Genomic DNA, 20,171 nt, shown 5'->3' on the forward strand with positions numbered 1-20,171 from the left:
ATAGTCTCAGATCTTGAGTACCTTATTTTTAATTGTTGTCATGGCTTTCTTACTTAAATTATGCAAACATTGACTGAGCTCTTCCTATATGTCATGTTCTATGCTATGCTCATAAAGGGCCACATCCAACAATGGAGACACATTAAAGTAACCGTTGCAAGGTAATAGGGGGTATGTCAAGGTACCAAGCATTATAGAAGATGATATGATTGTTGTAGGATAGGGATCCATGAAGGGTAGAATCAGATAGTTTGCCAAAGTAATGTTCCCTAAGCTAGATTTTTTTCTAGATTGAGCATCATTGGTTTATGGTATTCACATGTTTGAAAAAAGGACAAGGAAATCCAGACAGTGCCATCAACATCTTCATGGAAAATCTTTTTTTTTTTAATTGTATTTATTTATTTTTGGCTGCATTGGGTCTTCGTTGATGCTCTCTGGCCTTCTCTAGTTGTGGCGAGTGGGGGTTACTCTTCATTGCGGTGCGCGGGCTTCTCATTGTAGTGGTTTCTCTTGTTGTGGAGCACGGGCTCTAGGCACACAGGCTTCAGTAGTTGTGGCACATGGGCTCAGTAGTTGTGGCTCGTGAACTCCAGAGCGCAGGCTCAATAGTTGTGGTGCATGGGCTTTGTTGCTCCACAGCATGTGGGATCTTCCTGGACCAGGACTCAAATCCATGTCCCCTGCATTGGCAGGTGGATTCTTAACCACTGCACCACCACGGAAGCCCCGTCTTCATGGAAAATCTTATTTGCAATATTTTTATTACTACCAAAGGATACAAATAACAGTGAACATGATTGAAACTTAAAGAAGGAGGTAAACAGATCTGATCTGGCTTAGCTGGGTTGATACTGAAACATTTTTGTGTCATCATTGATACTAATGATCTCTCTAAGTCTGTCACCTTCCCAGTATTCAATGAACATGACACTGTACTTTCTAATTTTACTCAAATCTATGTTCTGCTTAGCAGAAGCAACCCCAAACTTTTATTCTTCAATAAATTTCATTTCCCCATGGCCCTTTTGGGAAATGTCATTGTCATTTTGAATTTGATATGGAATGATAACACAGGTCAGTTAAAATACTAGTTAAAAATTTTAGAGCATAACATGTGTCCTGAATTGCAGGACAGCAGAAAGAGAATGAGAAAATCTGAGGGACAGTACCAGAATCTATTCATATAGCAGCATGGTAAGACAGATTAGTAATTTGACTATTTAAAGTATTTATTAATTCATATTTTGCTTTAACTAAATATATGAAATACTCTATATGAGACAGAAATTGTGCTAAGTGGTCTGATATGTCTATCTTAATGCATCTTATAATATCCTGTGATTATATCCTCTTTATAGGGATAAGACAATTTCACATGAATACACATGAATTATACAATTTATTTCTCCTGAAACAGATTCTGATGGACTCCATATATCTATCAGAATACTGGCAAGAAAGAAATGACACTCAAATTGCATAGGATAATGCTGTATCCCACAGCTACAAACTCAGGGGTGCCTTTACTACTGCTAAGCCTGAAGGGGTGAGGTGGGGACCAGTTATTAGAACCCAGAGAGAGACAAAGAGTGTTGTGTGGAAGGACTGCCTGACATGAGTTGTTGACTTTCATCAACTATATTCCTATATAGAAAGAAAGAAAGAAAGAAAGAAAGAAAGAAAGAAAGAAAGAAAGAAAGAAAGAAAGAAAGAAAGAAAAGAAAAGAAGGAAGAAAGAAAGAGAGAAAGAGGGAGGGAGGAAGAAAGGAAAAAAGAAAGAAACTAACAAACTCAGTGTCCCTGCAGGGAGGAAATAAGAACCCTAACCTTACTTTTTTCCTCTCCCCTCATGTTTTGCTGAACTCCATCAACCAAACCCACCTTAAATCCCAAGGGACACAAAAGATGGACAAGTGTGAGGAAGAATTCGGAGGGACAAACAAATGACAACTAACTTGCTTCCTTGTTTTTTCAGTAGAAGAAAAGGCAGAAGGAAGGGCATAGTCTTTGCAGCTCAGATACTTTTAGCTTCATAACTTTGAGGCATTTACCTAATCTGAGAAATAATTTTCTTATAAAAATGGGAATAAAAAGTGCACTTATCCCATGAGATTACCCTGAGTATGTGCATAGTAAGTGCCTGGTATCTACTTTGTTCTCAATGATATTTTTACTACAATGCAAATTTTTACAACCTTTTTGTGTTTATGATTAATATATATATATATTACAACCTTTTTGTGTATATGATTACAATATACAAATTTATAAAGGGTAGAAAAAACTTCTACTGAGTGAAACCTGCATATGCTACGATGTGGGTTTTCAGATTCCTGGTTTCATGTATACAAACTGGGAAAATAAAAGGCATATTTTGAGTGTTAGATATTAAAAGATAGCGGAAAGAAGCAATTTTGGATCTGTACTTTTATATTCTCTTGAATATGGGAAATATTTCTCTCTCCGAGTCTCACCCTAATTGACAATGAAAAAAAAAACACTTCAATTATGGTTCTTATAAATTATAATTTTCATTTCCCGCTTATACACGAAGTTATGAAGCTGCATGGGACCTCACAACAAATACGAAGAAACATCTGACATCTATCTAGGACTTCATAGATTATAGTTATTAAAGAGTTTTTCTACAGATTATTTCTTTAATTCAGCTTTGATATTCATGCAACTTCCAACTTGCTCCAGAATTCATAGGAATGTAATCCAGGGAAAATAAATTTCAGAGATGAGGACCTAACCCAGAAGTTGCCTTGTCAGCAGTCCTTAAGGTTTTACTAAGAAACTGGAGGTTTGAGGGACACTGAAATAAGATTCTATTTGCCTTAGGACCTGTGAATGTAGCTATCATACTAAATCGAGTGACGGATATAATCTTTCTAGATGTGTTGGCATCTTTTTGATGGCTAGCATGTGATAGTTGCTTGTCCTGTTGGCTCATGAAGCAGATAATGATTAAAATATAGAATGTCTGACAAGTTACCTGGGAATTGAGAACTAAGCCAGTGGTACACTGTTTCTCATAAATTTATTGTGTCCTTCTCAATAGAAGGCTCTTACAATGAATGATGAAGCTGATTGAGTATGCATCATTACCTGAAGGTCCCCAAAATGAAAATTTTCCCTGTTTCATTTTATTCTAAATAATAAATTGTGCACATTACTTTGATTCAGACAGTGACTCTTGTGATGGCTGATGGTATAAACAAATGAAAGACTGAATAGTACTTAAAGTAGAATACAATAGATGTTTCTATACCAAAAAACTTCTGTGAAATGAGTCATATTAAAGACTACATTTGAAAATACTTGTGAATTTTGTACTTATGATCTAAAAAAGAAGCCATTAAAAATTAGCTCAATGAATGACTCAACAATTTTGATCATAAATCATACATCTGACTTTTTACTAGGTCTATGGACTGCAAGAAAAACGTTTAATCAATGTCTCCTCACGGGATTGCAATCCTGAGTGTGTATACAGGAAATGTGCATAATGAATATCAAGACCACCAATGGTACGGGCACTATGTATGGACTAGTGAGACCAGGAAATGAAGCAACAAGAATAGGAATCACCAGGTCAAGCTGATGATAGAGAACTCAGAGAAGAATCCAGAATGGAGTAGAAATTGAAGGAGAGAGTCTGTGTGTCACATCAACGAGCTTGATGCAGAGACAATCATGGAACATTGTGGACAGTCACAAGAACCTCCTGTCTAAAGTGGAGAAATCATTTTAAAAGAGCTAAAATAAAGGTGATTAAATCTGACAAGCAAAGACAGGCTTCATTATGTACTGAACGCCAAGGTAAACTCATTTGGAAAAAAACCCCAAAACATTATCTAATAAGTGTTTTTTAAGGAATTAAGAAGTACAGTAAGAACTAATGTTTATTCATCAGTAAATGTATGCTAGATACTGTTTAAGACCTTCAAATGAATTACCCTATTTGATCCTCAGACACAGATATTAAATGTTCAGTAAGTCTCTGCCATTATTATTATCAATTATTATTATTTCTAACTTCTCTTTTACTGACACCTGAGTTATAGAGGGGTAAAAAGCAAGATGGTGCTTTTAGAAGAGGGAATTTAAAACAAGAAAACAGGAAAGGGTCCAAGGCACTAACTCCGTATTTTGGCCCTGGGCTCAGTCAATTTCTGTTGCAGCCATGAGGGAAATCTCTTGTAAATATCAGTTCAACCAGGAAAATTTATTTTTGTTCTGCAATATGGTCTTGCCGAATCTCCTGCTAATTTCAAGAGCTTGGAATGTCTAAGGATTTTCCAAGCAAAAGCAATCTTGACCTGAGGCTCTGACTCATTTAAATATATTTGTTATATACAAAGTCTATACATGTATTAGGGAAATATTTCTTATTTCCTACAACATATAAAGAAAATGTGCATTTGCTCTGTTATGATAGAAAATGGCATTAAGTTTCTTCTTTCTCTATGTCATCTATTATCCTTCAATCATCTTTCTCAAGCAATGAGACTATTCTTTCCTTGTACTTCATGCTCCAAACATAGCTTCTTTGTTATGAATAACAGTAAAAAGAAGTAATAATAGTATTATCTCTTAGAATAATAAATACTCCTTCAAACTATCAGGTCTTTATCATTGTAAAAAAATTTACAAATGCAAAAATTAGATGAAATAACTAAATCGATAAATGCCAGAAGTTGCCACACAAAGTACAGTGTCCTTCAAACACAACTTTTCACATGACCCCTGAGCTAACAAATTTAAACAGAGAGGAATTTCCCTTTTAAAGAGCCATCCTTTAAGTGATAAGTGGAAGTAAGAATATCAGGACTTGTAAACATCAGGGACCCACTACAGCAATGTTGCTAGAAGCCAAAGAACATTGCTTTCCTTCACAGTGACCTTGTTGAACATCCAGGAAAATGTTGCCAAAATGTTCATAACCAGATGACATTAAAAATGTATATTACTCATGGCAATGAGTCACTCAGGGGAAAAATGTTGACAAATATGATAATTCCACAACAGTCCATTTGCCTTCAGCATTTTGCATGGAAGAAGTCTATAAGTCCAATTAGAACTTGGTATACATAACTGTGCTGTATATTTTTATTTTAAATGTAGGACTCACTTTCATAATTCTAACCATCTCTCCCTGAATATATTGTATATTGTGACAGCAATCAGCGGCAAGAATGTAGGTTTTTCTTCCAATCAAAGGTATCCTTTATAAGTAGATATCTCATACCAATGGCTTGAGAATGGTTTGAAGGTTTCAAGCAATATCTCAACTAACTTCCAGTACCAGAGTGTGCACCCTAGAACCCTCTAGTCTAGGATTTATAGCTCAGAGCAACAGTGTCAAATCGTTCCTCTAGGTTTAGATCATAAACACAAACCAAAAGTCTCAAGCAGTGTACACATGGGGGCATCATTTAGAGTGAATGTTGTTTAGAAAAATGCTGTGAAGCATCTGGGATAATAGTCAAAGCATCATTATGGTGGTAAGAGTAAAATGTTGTGAGTCATGCCATAAGCACTAGGATTTCTTGGCCAATTTATGAACAGTTCTGCTCTGTAGAAGATATTTCATTGGAGTAATAAACAACTAGTGCCTCAGAGATATGTGGCTTTTTTGACTGAGAGCACAAGCCCAGAAAGTTTCATTATAATGTACAAGTCAAAAACTGCTGAATGTTATGAAAACTGAAATCATGGAGAATGCCTTTTCCTTTGGAAAATGATGTGGTTTATCAATGGTTGACTTTGTCTACCAAATAAAAATATGGTAGAAAATAATTGGCTCAAGGAGGACTTGAAGGTCAAGCTCTCTGGGAATGGAGATCTCATAGCTCCCTGAACCCTAGTTTGAGTGGCATGAATACCAAAAGAAATAGAAATGGCAGACTATGAAGATATCATTTGTACCTGATCTTATTTTAGAGGGCATTACATCTCAGAAAATCAATCAGTAAGAAACACTGGAAATTAAATTTCTTGTATTCACAATTCAAGAAATAAGATTCTTAATAAATACGCTAAATTTTAAAAAAATATATACAGTTAAACTTTTCCTTTGAGATATAAAATTTGAAAAAGATGTGCCATTTTTGATCATTAGATTGCATTATATTGGAGATGCTAGCCAGTTCAGTAAGGCAAGAAAAAGAAATATAAGGTACAAAAATGAGAATGAAAAAAAAAACCCTCCTTATTAGCAGATACATCATTTTACATGCAGTTAAGCTAAAGTAATACATATATAAAACCATTGGAATTAACAAAAATCTTCTTAAAATTTTGTACATACAAACTCAATGTACAAAATCCAATTGTATTTCTATATGCCAACAATAAGGAACTAAAAAATTATGGTATTATAAAAAAAGATAAATTTTGTAACAGTGTAATTTAAAGTACCCAGGATTATCTAAGAAATCATGGACAAGACTTCCACACAGAAAATTCTAAACCATTATTGAGAAATAGTAAGAGGCTAAATAAATGAGAAGGTATAACACATTCATGGCTTGGAATATGCAGTTTTAACTTTTTCTAATTTAAAAATTGTTTCTCAATATTTTAAATATATCAATTTTCCCCAAATTACACTACCAAGGAAAATCCCTAATTTTTATGTGTATTTTGATAAGTCAGTTCTAAAATTTATAAGGGAAATACAAACTGCCAAGAATAATCAAGATATACTTAATAAAAATATGCTGGGAGGAATTGTTCTAGCAGGTATCAAAATATATATATATATATATTTTTTGAATTTTATTTATTTTTTTTTAAACAGCAGATTCTTATTACTTATCTATTTTATACATATTGGAGTATATATGTCAATCCCAATCTCCCAATTCATCCTGGCACCACCACCACCCAGCCCCTTCTTTCTCCCCTTGGTGTCCATACATTTGTTCTCTACATCTGTGTCTCTATTTCTGCCTTGCAAACTGCTCCATCTGTACCATTTTTCTATATTCCACATATATGCCTAAATATATGATATTTGTTTTTCTCTTTCTGATTTACCTCACTCTGTATGACAGCCTCTAGGTCCATCCACGTTTCTACAAATGACCCAATTTCATTCCTTTTTTATGGCTGAGTAATATTCCATTGCATATATGTACCACATCTTCTTTATCCATTTGTCTGTTGATGGGAATTAAAGTTGTTTCCATGATCTGGATAGTATAAATAGTGCTGCAATGAACTATTTGCAGCATGTGTCTTTTTGAATTATGGTTTTCTCTGGGTATATGCCCAGTACTGGGATTGCTGGGTCATATGGTAATTCATTTTTAGTTTTTTAAAGAACCTCCATACTGTTCTCCATAGTGGCTGTATCAATTTAGATTCCCAACAACAGTGCAAGAGGGTTCCCTTTTCTCTACACCTTCTCCAGAATTTGTTGTCTGTAGATTTGCTTATGATGCCAATTCTGACTGGTGTGAGGTGATAACTCATGGTAGTTTTGATTTGCATTTCTCTAATAATTAGTGATATGGAGCAGCTTTTCATGTTCCTCTTGGCCATCTTTATGTCTTCTTTGGAGAAATGCCTATTTAGGTCTTCTGCCTACTTTTGGATTGAGCTGCATGAGCTGTTTATATATGTTGGAGGTTAATCCTTTGTCCATTGATTCATTTGCAAATATTTTCTCCCACTGTTAGGGTTGTCTTTTCATCTTGTTTATAGTTTCCTTTGATGTGCAAAAGCTTTTAAGTTTCATTAAGTCCCATTTGTTTATTTTTGTTTTTATTTCCATTTCTCTAGGAGATGGGCCAAAAAAGATCTTGGTGTGATTTATATCAAAGAGTGTTCTTCCTATGTTTTCCTTTAAGAGTTTTATAGTGTCCAGTCTTACATTTAGGTCGTTAATCAATTTTGAGTTTATTTTTATGTATGGTGTTAAGGAGTATTCTAATTTCATTCTTTCAAATGTAGCTGTCCAGTTTTCTCAGCACTACTTATTGAAGAGACTCTTTTCTCCATTGTATGTCCTTGCCTCCTTTGTCATAGATTAGTTGACCGTAAGTGCATTGGTTTACCTCTGGGCTTTCTATCCTGTTCCATTGATCTATATTTCTGTTTTTGTGCCAGTACCATATTATCTTGATTACTCTAGCTTTGTAATATAGTCTGAAGTCAGGGAGTCTGATTCTTCCAACTTCATTTTTTTCCCTCAAGATTGCTTTACCTATTTGGGGTCTTTTGTGTCTCCATACAAATTTTAAGATTTTTTGTTCTGGTTCTATAAAAAATGCCATTGGTAATTTGATAGGGATTGCACTGAATCTGTAGATTGCTTTGGGTAATATAGTCATTTTCACAATATTGATTCTTCCAATCCAAGAACATTGTATATCTCTCCATCTCTTCATGTCATCTTTGATTTCTTATCAAAGATGTCTTTGATAAGGTGTCTTATAGCTTTCTGAGTAAAGATCTTTCACCTCCTTAGGTAGGTTTATTCCTAGGTCTTTTATTCCTTTTGTTGCAATGGTAAAGGGGAGTGTTTCCTTAATTTCACTTTCAGATTTTTCATCATTAGTGTATAGGAATGCAAGAGATTTCTCTGCATTAATTTTGATTCCCACAACTTTACCAAATTCAATGATTAGCTCTCCTAGTTTTCTGGTGGCATCTTTAAGATTATCTATGTATGTCACCTGCAAACAGTGACAGTTTTACTTCTTCTTTTCCAATTTGTTTTCCTTTTATTTCTTCTTCTTCTCTGATTGCCATGGCTAGGACTTCCAGAACTATGTTGAATAATAGTGGTGAGAGTGGACATCTTTGTCATGTTTCTGATCTTAGAGGAAATGGTTTCACTTTTTCACCTCTGAGAATGATGTCTACTGTTGGTTTCTCATAAGTGGCCTTTATTATTGAGGTAGCTTCCCTCTATACCTGCTTTCTAGAGAGTTTTTATAAGTGGGTGTTGAATTTTGTTAAAAGTTTTTCTGCATCTCTTGAAAAGATCATATGGTTTTTATTCTTCAGTTTGTTAATATGGGGTATAACCTTGATTGATTTACATATATTGAGGAATACTTCCATCCCTGGGATACATCCCGCTTGATCATGGTGTATGATCCTTTTAATGTGCTTTTGGATTCTGTTTGCTAGTATTTTGTTGAGGATTTTTGCATCTATATTCATCAGTGATATTGGTCTGTAATTTTCTTTTTTTGTAGTATCTTTGGCTGGCTTTGGTATCGGGGTGATGGTGGCCTCGTAGAATGAGTTTGGGAGTGTTCCTTCCTCTGCAATTTTTTGGAAGAGTTTGAAAAGTATGGGTGTTAGCTCTCCTCTAAATGTTTAATAGAATTCACCTGTGAAGCCATCTGGTCCTGGACTTTTGTTTGTTGGAAGATTTTTAACCACAGTTTCAATTTCATTACTTGTGATTGGTCTCTTCATATTTTCTATTTCTTCCTGATTCAGTCTTAGAAGGTTATACCTTTCTAAGAATTTGTCTATTTCTTCCAGGTTGTCCATTTTATTGGCATAGTGACTTGTAATAGTCTCTTATATGCTTTTTTTCCCACTGGTGTCTGTTGTAACTTCTCATTTTTCATTTCTAATTTTATTGATCTGAGTCCTCTGCCTCTTTTTCTTGATGAGTCTGGCTAAAGGTTTATCAGTTTTATTTATCTTCTCAAAGAACCAGATTTTAGTTTTATTGATCTTTGCTATTGTTTCCTTTGTTTCTCTTTCATTTATTTTTGCTCTGATCTTTATGATTTCTTTCCTTCTACTCACTTTGTGTTTATTTGTTTTTCTTTCTCTGGTTCCTTTAGGTGTAACGTTAGATTGTTTATTTGAGATTTTTCTTGTTTCTTGAGGTAGGATTGTATTGCTCTAAACTTCCCTCTTAGACCTGCTTTTGCTGCAACCCATAGGTTTTGGGTCATCGTGTTTTCATTGTCATTTGTCTCTAGGTATTTTTGGATTTCCTCTTTGATTTCTTCAGTGATCTCTTGATTATTTAGTAACATATTGTTTAACCTCCACATGTTTGTATTTTTTACGTTTTTTTTTTCCCTGTAATGGTTTTCTAATCTCATAGCACTGTGGTTGGAAAAGATGTTTGATATGATTTCAATTGTTCTTAATTTACCAAGGCTTGATCTGTGACCCAAGTTATGATCTATCCTGAAGAATGTTCCATGAGCATTTGAGAAGAAAGTGTATTCTGTTGTTTTTAGATGACATGTCCTAGAAATAACAATTAAGTCCATCTTGTATAATGTATCATTTAAAGCTTGTGTTTCCTTATTTATTTTCATTTTGGATGATATGTCCATTGGTGAAAGTGGGGTGTTAAAGTCCCATACTATGATTATGTTACTGTCGATATCCCCTTTTATGGCTGTTAGCATTTGCCTTATGTATTGAGGTGCTCCTATGTTGGGTGCATAAATATTTACAATTGTTATATCTTCTTCTTCGAGTGATTCATTGATCATTATGTAGTGTCCTTCCTTGTCTCATGTAACATTCTTTATTTTAAACTCTATGAGTATTGTTACTCCAGCTTTCTTTTGATTTCCATTTGCATGGAATACCTTTTTCCATCCCCTCACTTTCAACCTGTACGTGTCCCTAGGTCTGAAGTGGGTTTCTTGTAACAGCATATATACGGGTCTTGTTTTTGTATCCATTCAGTGAGGCTGTGTCTTTTGGTTGGAGCATTTAATCCATTCACATTTAAGGTAATTATCAATATGTATGTTCGTATTACCATTTTCTTAATTGTTTTGGGTTTGTTTTTGTAGGTCCTTTTCTTCTCTTGTGTTTCCAACTTAGAGAAGTCCCTTTAACATTTGTTGTAGAGCTGGTTTTGTGGTGCTGAATTCTCCTAGCTTTTGATTGTCTGTGAAGCTTTTGATTTCTCCATCAAATCTGAATGAGATTATTGCCAGGGAGAGTAATCTTGGTTGTAGGTTCTTCCCTTTCATCACTTTAAATATATCATGCCATTCCCTTCTGGGTTGTAGAGTTTCTGCTGAGAAATCAGCTGTTAACCTTATGGGAGTTTCCTTGTATGTTATTTGTGGTTTTTCCTTTGTTGATTTTAATAATTTTTCTTTGTCTTTAATTTTTGTTAATTTGATTACTATGTGTCTCAGTATGTTTCTCCTTGGGTTTATCCTGCCTGGGACTCTCTGCACTTCCTGTACTTGTGTGGCTATTTCCTTTCCCATGTTTGGGAATTTTTTGACTATAATCTCTTCAAATATTTTCTCGGGTTCTTTCTCTCTCTCTTTTCCTTCTGGTACCCTTATAATGTGAATATTGGTGCATTTAATGTTGTCCCAGAGGTCTATAGGCTGTCTTCATTTCTGTTCATTCTATTTTCTTTATTCTGTTCCATAGCAGTGAATTCCACCATTCTGTCTTCCAGGTCACTTATCCATTCTCTGCCTCAGTTATTCTGCTATTTATTCCTTATAGTTTATTTTTCATTTCAGTTCTTGTATTGTTCAACTCTTTTTGTTTGTTCTTTAATTCTTCTATGTCTTTGTTAAACATTTCTTGCATCTTCTTGATCTTTGCCTCCATTCTTTTTCTGAGGTCCTGGATCATCTTCACTATCATTATTCTGAAATCTTTAATTGGAAGGTTTCCTATCTCCACTTCATTTAGTTGTTTTTCTGGGGTTTTATCTTGTTCCTTCATCTGGTACCTAGTACTCTGCCTTTTCATTTTGTCTGTCCTTCTGTGAATGTGGTTTTCCTTCCATAGGCTGCAGGATTGTAGTTCTTCTTGATTCTGCTGTCTGTCCTCTGGAGGATGAGGCTATCTAAGAGGTTTGTGCGAGCTCCTTGATGGGAGGGACTGGTGGTGGGTGGAGGTGGGTGTTGCTCTGGTGGGTAGATCTCAGTAAAACTTTAATCCACTTGTTTGCTGATGGGTGGGGCTGAGTTCCCTCCCTGTTGGTTCTTTGGCCTGAGAAAACCCAGCACTGGAGGCTACAGGCTCTTTGGTGGGGCTCAGGGTGGACTCTGGGAGGGCTCATGCCATGGAGTATTTCTCAGAACTTTTGCTGCCAGTGTCCTTGCCCCTGTGGTGAGCCACAGCCACCCCCTGCCTTTGCAGGAGAGCCTCCAGCACTAGCAGATAGGTCTGGTTCAGTCTCCTCTGGGGTCACTGCTACTTTCCCCAGGCCCTGATGTGTGTGTGTGTATGTCATCCAAGAGTGGAATCTCTCTTTTCCCCAGTCCTGTCAAGGTCCTGCAATCAAACCCTGCTAGCCTTTAAAGTCTGATTCTCTGGGAATTCCTCCTCCTGTTACCAGACCCCCAGGTTGGGAAGCCTGATATGGGGTTCAGAACCTTCACTCCAGTGGGTAGACTTCTGTGGTATAATTGTTTGATGATCATTCAGCAGTCAGCCTTGATTCCAGTGCTCTCACAAGAGGGAGTGAGCATATATCCTTCTACTCTGCCACCTTGAAGTAATCTTCAAAACATATTTTTAAGTTATAGTAATAATGGGAGTGAGGTACTTGTGCAGGGATGGTCAAATTGACCAATCAGAATTAACTTCATAGAAACAGATTTTCACATACAATAGTATTTCATTTTGATTCAGTGGGGGCAGCATGGTCTTTTCTATAAACTGTACTGAGAAAACTATACATTCATGGTGGGGGGAAGAATACAAAGACACCTACCTCAAAGATTACATCAAAAAAATCAACTGCAGAAGGATTAAAGGCATAAAAGAAGAAGGTAAAATCTGTTAAGCTTTTAGAATATAGAATATCTTTATGACCCCAAAGTAAGTATGTCTTTCTTAAGTAAGATATAAAAAACATTGGCACTCTTTAACTGTGTATGTGCTTCTATGTGTGAAAATTATCTAAATACATGTGACTAAATACCCTTTGGGTGGAAAATAAAATGGGAACTTATGAAATACCTACAACTCAATGAAAGTAGAACATGACAAATCAAGAACACTGAGACTATCTAAAAGAATCTCAGAATTTTAATCATTTTAAGTCAGAAGAGTAGAAATGTTAAACAGCAAGAACTCAACACAAAAGTTAGAAAAAAATGCATATTTTTTGTAAACTTTATAAATACCATAAAATAAGAAAAGACAAAAGAAGAAATCAGTGAACTAAAGAACCAAATAATAGAAAATATCAAAATCTAGAACTGTTTCTTTGAAAGTATCAACAATATAGACAAAATCCCAGAAAAACAGATCAATTAGAAGAATGTAGATTCAAATAAGCATACTACAGAATGAAAGGGAAAATAATAGATATACAATTTTTAAAAATATTTTGAACAAGTATACATTCAAACTACCTGAAATGGATAATTTTCTAGGAAAATGTAAAATGAAAACATTGTCACAGGATGAAAATTTGTTTTTTAATTTATATAGGCTAATACCTTTTAGTGAAATTTAATTTAATTAAAAACCTCCCAAATCCCAGGTCCTGGAAGCTAACAGATGAATTCTGCCTGCCTTTGAAAAAGATTGATAAACCCTCTTGTCAACAAGTTTTTCCAGAAAGGAGAAAGTGGGTGAGTTGTCCAAGTAATTTTTTAATATCAGAGTAACTAGAAAAAGCCATTTGATAAAAACTGACCATCAGCTCGACTTCTTTGATTCTGCCTGAGAGACTTTGGTAAAGTTATAGTTGCCAACAGAAACCATACATTTTATTTAGGGATTTAATAGAAAACCTTTCAATAACAGGAAGACTGATGACACAAGCACTTTGAAAATATAATTTACTAAACTGGACATTATATTGTATTATACATATGAAAGTGAACACTAAAGTATAATTATAAGACCTTTACTTTGGAAAACTAAGAATACAATAGTAGATATATTGGGGTGGAAGTCCTTTCTTGTCATGTTTATAACTATTCCATTACAAAGAAATTGTATCTTGGTAATTTTTTTTCAATCATCCTCTGACATGTTAGATTTTTTCTTTTAATCTAAAATGTTTGTATGGCTCAATTTGTATATCTACTTATTGAAAACTACATTTACTTATTTTCTTTATTAGAAAATTAAAGATTATCTAATTTTAAATATGCATCCCAGGACTATGATCATTTTTTTCTCTAAAATCTCAATAATTTCATTTTATAGTGTCACAGTTATATACATGTATTAGTTTAACTATGTAGTTAAAGCATTCATAATATTAAGCAGGTAGAGGGAATGAACTAAAGCACCAGTTCTCAAGTATGGTTTGAGGACTCCAGAAGTTCCCAGATACCATTTCAGAGACTTTATGAAGCCAAAGCTATTTTCATAATAATATGAGGGTATTATTTGCTTTTTTCCACTGCACTAATATTTGCAATGATGGTCCAAAGCAAAAAGGGATAAAGCAGCTAGAGCCTTAGCACAAATCAAACAATGGCAACAAACTATATGCATGGTCATTACATTCAACACTACCATGTATGCATATTAAAGTGCTAGCTTTGCTTAATATCCTTGATGAAACAATAAAAAGTATTCATTTTAATTTTATTAAACCTTGACCCATAGGTACACCTCTGAGAGCTATCTCAAGGAAAGCAGTTGTGCCGTTATTTGAGTTACAAGCTAAAACTGTCCCATTTTTCATTGAACACAATTTGTACTTGATAGAACAACAGAAAGACAAGCTATGGCTATCAGACTTAGATTTTGGCAGACATTTTCTCAAAAATGAACAAAGTGAACCTGTCAATTCAAGGAACATAACTGACATCATTTGTTCCTAATGGTAAGATTTGAACTTTCTAATGAAAATTAGAATTTTGGTACTTTGACATCTTCTCAACAATTATAGTCTTTCCTGATGATATGGGTGGTAATTATATGATATGGATTTTTTTACATATTATAGAATTAAATGTGTCAACATCTGGAAGATTTTCATTAGTGAGTGAATATTTTTAAGTGACCCATGTGTGATATTACAGCAACACACATGGGCAAATGATCTATTCAAACAGTAAGATAGACCAATGGATTTTAATGTAAATGAGCATGAAAAATTGGCATGGTTTCAGATTCCACATTGCAACTAAGCTTTAGGAAACTACTACTTGTCAAGTTTTATTAGAGTATCAAAGAAGAATATCTACAATAAGCTGACAAAGCTATTAGAATATTCCTTGCTTTTCCAGCCATATATGTGTTTGAGGCCAGAATCTCTTACTGTATGTCCAATAAAACAACACATTGCAACAAATGGAATGCAGAATGTGAGAATTCAAATGTCTCCATTAAGTCCAATATTAAAGAGATTTGCAAATTTAAAACAATGCCACTCACCCTTCTCACTATTGTTTTAGAAAATATAGTTATCTTTTATAAAAATATATATAATAAAATACATATGTTAGTGTGAAATGGATTTTTATTATCATTTCAAATAAATTAATGAATAGTTTTTAAAGTTCTCAATTTTAATTTCAAATATGGTAACTATTGATATATGGTAATATAACAATAAAAAGAAGCTCTCTGAAATACTTAATAATTTTTAACAGTGTAAATAGCTCTAGAGACCAAATAGTTTGAGAACCCTTGAACTTGATATACACATAGTAACAGGTTATATTTTTAAAACAAAATAATAAAAGAACAAAAGCCACAAAATGGAAAAATATTTTAAATGCATCTGTAATCAAAATAATGATATATAATTATATAACATATATTGTTTAATTATAATAATTATAATATATGATGTTATTAACTAAATTATTAATTAATCAATTAATTAAATTATTATTGGTGAAATACTACATTTTCTAAGGTGTATGCACTTTACAGTTATTTTAGACTGGGTTCCTACTAAAGTAAAGGAAGTGGGAGAAGGGTTTAAGAAAAAGGAATTAGGAACGCTGAACACCTATAATCTTTTTAGGGGGATTGCAAACAGATCTCCAAGTGTATTATCAGCCTAATGAAGAAAATATCAGGGAATAAAGAAATACAAAGCTTTCATTTTCCTGCTTAAGAGTGGTCAAACTTTGATATATTCAACTTTTTCTGGAATCTATAGAAGTTAGCGTCATTGGATTACAAGCCTTGTAAGCTTTACATAAGTGCCTCTCTAAATTTCCCCAGTGCTCTGTGGTAGCTTGAACACTAAGTACCTACAGCTGCTTATTCCCTCTTTGATATGCACTGTCCATATCTGTGTCCCTTCAATAAGAAACCTGGGTACTTTAACTTCTCTTAGTTTATCACAACTGTTACAAAATTTTAATTGAGTAATTTGAAGGTCTAATTGGCTTTATTACATGATTCATAAATAGGGCAGCATCTCATCTGGCAAACAGAGGGATACTCCAAGGGGTTACATATCATGGAAGTCTTTTATATTAGGGAGGGCAGGACAAGGAAAGGAAATCATCAGTAGGGAAACAATGAAAGTTCTTTGGAGGAAAGTAAAAATTCAGGTGATGACAGCTTCTCATTGGCTGAGCTGCAGCATTTTCCATTGGCTGGGCTTGATGCTGGGCAAAAAAGAAGTCTTTCTTCCTCCTGCTGAGGTAGTAAAGGAGTTGCACTTCCTGTTTAGAAGTGCAAGGTACCCTCTCTTCCTGTTGGGGTCAATAACTGACAGTTTCCTGTTGGGCTAATTGACCAAGAGTGATAGGGCATGAGAGCTCCTTCTACGGCCTTCCCAACTCCAAGTTTAGTTGAGGTTTTTAAATACAGCTCAATGACTAAATAAGTTGGTGTTACTCAGAAATCCCTTTACAATCTTGAACTGTAATATAAATGGAAAAATAAAATTCAATTCCTAAAATATCTACAGAAAAAAATACCACCACCACAAAAATCTTTTCTATGATTTTTATAGGGATTTATGAATTTCTATAGCTTGTGCTAATAAATGTATATATGGAGTCAATAAGATAAATCAACTAAATATGAAGATTTTAACAACAGGGGTGTGTCTTTGAGAGGATCTAATAGTTTTCTTCCCATCTGAGCTCTACCTCTCATGAGAATGAGAACTAAAACAGCTTAACCATCAGATGGAAACCAAATGATCTCTGTATTAGTGATTAATGTGGAAGAAGGATAGCTCAGCCTAAGACCAATTGGCCTACCAATTCAGTCTCCAAGATAGACCTTGGGACAGTCCCTCAGAGGGAAAGTTCCAGTCACCAGGACATACCTATCCATGTTACTTCCACCCACCACTAGAGAAGAAAGCCCCCAACTTGGAGTTTTTGACAGATTAGTTCCATCTAAGGGAGAAACATGGAACAATGGCTTCCAATGGTATTCTCCACCTGTATCTCACTCCAACTCCAAGTAGAGTATGAAGGCATGGGACAGGAGAGGCAAATTGTTTAAGGGAGATCACTCCCCAGGGAGTCTAGAATAATGCAAGGACTCTATAGTGATACAGACCAGGTTTCGTGGCCTTCCCCAATCAATAGAAATTGATAAGAGGCCAGTCAAGAAATTCAGGTAAGGCCTTATTGAGCTCCTGCAGCCATAGGAGGGAGGAAAAACAAGTAATGTAACATGTTCCCTTGCTCACTACCCAAAGTGGAGGGCAAGCTGGTTTTCCTTATATGGGTTGAGGGTAGGGGTGTGTCGGAGGGGCGGCAGAGGAGTGTTTTAGGTGGTTTGCCCACTCCTTTGGTGGTGTCGAGTGCAGCCGGCATGCGTAGTACCCTGCGTTTGCTCCTGGCTCTTCAGAAGTGGCAGTTGGGTTTGTTTGTTTTTTTCTTTTTTTTTAATTTTTGTATCTTTTTGTCCAGAATTTGCCCCAACTGCTTATGCACACAGTTTCTTTTAGTCCTATATAATTACTTTGTATTTTGTTGCTCGAGGAGACTTCTGTCCAGGGGCAAGCCTTTCAGCAAAGGGTCTCAGGTCCCAGCCTGTCTCAGTAGGAAATATGATACTTAATGGTAATGAAAGCAAACATTCATTTAATGATTATTATGCCAGGAACTATTTTAAGTATATTAACATATTTTCATGTTTAATCCTCACTTCAAACTTACTTTTATTTTTATTTTTATATATGATTGAACCAAATGACAGAGAGGTTAAGTAATATTCTGAAGGAATCCGAGCCATTAAATAGACGGTTTGGGTATTGAATCTTAACTGCAAATTGACGAGACATCTCTGTACTGATAGAATTATTTTTTAAATTTTAACTCACAGGTAGGAAAAGAAAGTAGTCTTGAAATTTATCAATAATATATTTTTTCATTTTGCAATTGCTGTAGTAGCTGAAATGTGGCACAGAATGTAGAGAGTGCACATATGTTTAAATTTTATCATGGGGAACATAGTATCGATCATGCTTCAGTAACAGTACCACAATAGTCATGTTGTTTTCATGATATAAAATCAGATTTTCTTGCGGATTGTGTTTTAGGAAAATAGATTACCCTTTTTTTTTATGTGGAGAAAGAGTTTTTAACAAGGCAACTCCTCTCTTCTGATGCCTCCCCCCCTCCAACTGGCAGCTCAGAAGATAACAAAGGAGCCTGAGAGGCAGTCCTCAGCCAGATGCACATTCTTCCCCTTTGGAGATGATGAAGCCAAGCAGAGAAAGCACAGTGAATCATAGTGTTTCTTGCCCACACGGTCATTGCCATGGCAACTACAGTTACCAGGTGGAGAATTTTATCATACATCATAATTGCTATGTCCATTTCCAGCAGATTAGAAAGGAAATGTCCATAATTATGACCTGAATTACAATACTCTAAAGTAACTAACAGAGTATTGACATCATAACCAATAATAAACTATAATCATGTGATATTTATTGCCATAAAAACTGTGTGTATTTAGACATAAGAATACTCAATATTATAAATAATACTTCTCATTAGATATATTTAATATCTTGATGTGTTACCTCAGTTAGTGATGTGTTGCACACCTGCAAAAATGATGCCTTTAAGATTTTAATATCCTTTAAATAAAGAAAGAAGCCACAACAATTTTAATACTTTGGAAGAGTAGGATACTTATATGTAGTTTCTCTGGAAGAATATAATATGGAAAAGGTATTATTGAATCTACTGGAGAAGACATTGGCTAGGAGTACTGTATATCCATTTGTTCAATGTGTCTAAAATTTGCTAAAATAAGAAACTCAGAAATAAATATCAAAGAAGTAAATAATAATCCACTTGCCCTATTAAAAATACTAAAGGAAACTAGAATTTATATTGTCTTCCTATTGAAGGTCCGAGCTATTTTAAATGATTTTTTTTTTCAAACTTTATTGCCTTCTTTCATCTACTAATATATCTGTATCAGGGCTTCCCTGGTGGCACAGTGGTTGAGAGTCCACCTGCCAATGCAGGGGACATGGGTTCGTGACCCGGTCCAGGAAGATCCCACATGCCGCGGAGCAGCTGGGCCCGTGAGCCATGGCTGCTGAGCCTGTGCATCCAGATCCTGTGCTCCACAACGGGAGAGGCCACAACAGTGTGCAAAAGAGAGAAATAAAATTTAAAAAGAGAGCCTTAGGTACCTGTAGGATAATACCAAAAGAATTAGCATTCATGCTATCATAGTTCCAAAAATAGAGAAGAGTGCAAGGCAGAAAAAAAAATATGTGAAGAAATGTTAACTGAAAACTCTCAAGTTTATCAAAAGTATCAAATTAAAACAAGTCTGGACTTACATAAGGAAAGGTTTTAATTAGAAAGAGTATTGAAATAGGGAGAATGAGCTGATCTCAGAAATCTGTGATGTCTCAAGATCTTACAGAAAATATATTTTCTTTTATAGGGTAAAGAAGGAGGCTGGCAGAAATAAGCAAAATATTTGGAAGGGCAGCTGGACAAGCAAAGAGAAATGACCAGGGGGTGTCTAACAGGAAAAGTCTTGCTGTGGTCAGCTGTAACCCAGGAGAAGGTGCTACAGGTCCACCTTTCACTTTTGTGGGTGGTGGACTCAGGATGGAGGGCCAGCAGAGTCCAGGGCCTGTAAGAAAGAGAGAAGCTGGACTAAAGTTTGGTCAAGACAAAGCAGAGGGTGGGAAATAGGTAATTGGGAGCACTTGGTCAAAGGACATACACTTAAGAGAATTCAGAATCTCAGCAAATTTGAAAAAGGATACACTCAAAGAAATCTATCTTGGACACATTATGTTCCAA

The sequence above is a fragment of the Globicephala melas genome, chromosome 6 (assembly GCF_963455315.2).
Source record: "Globicephala melas chromosome 6, mGloMel1.2, whole genome shotgun sequence".
In the NCBI taxonomy this organism is placed as follows: domain Eukaryota; kingdom Metazoa; phylum Chordata; class Mammalia; order Artiodactyla; family Delphinidae; genus Globicephala; species Globicephala melas.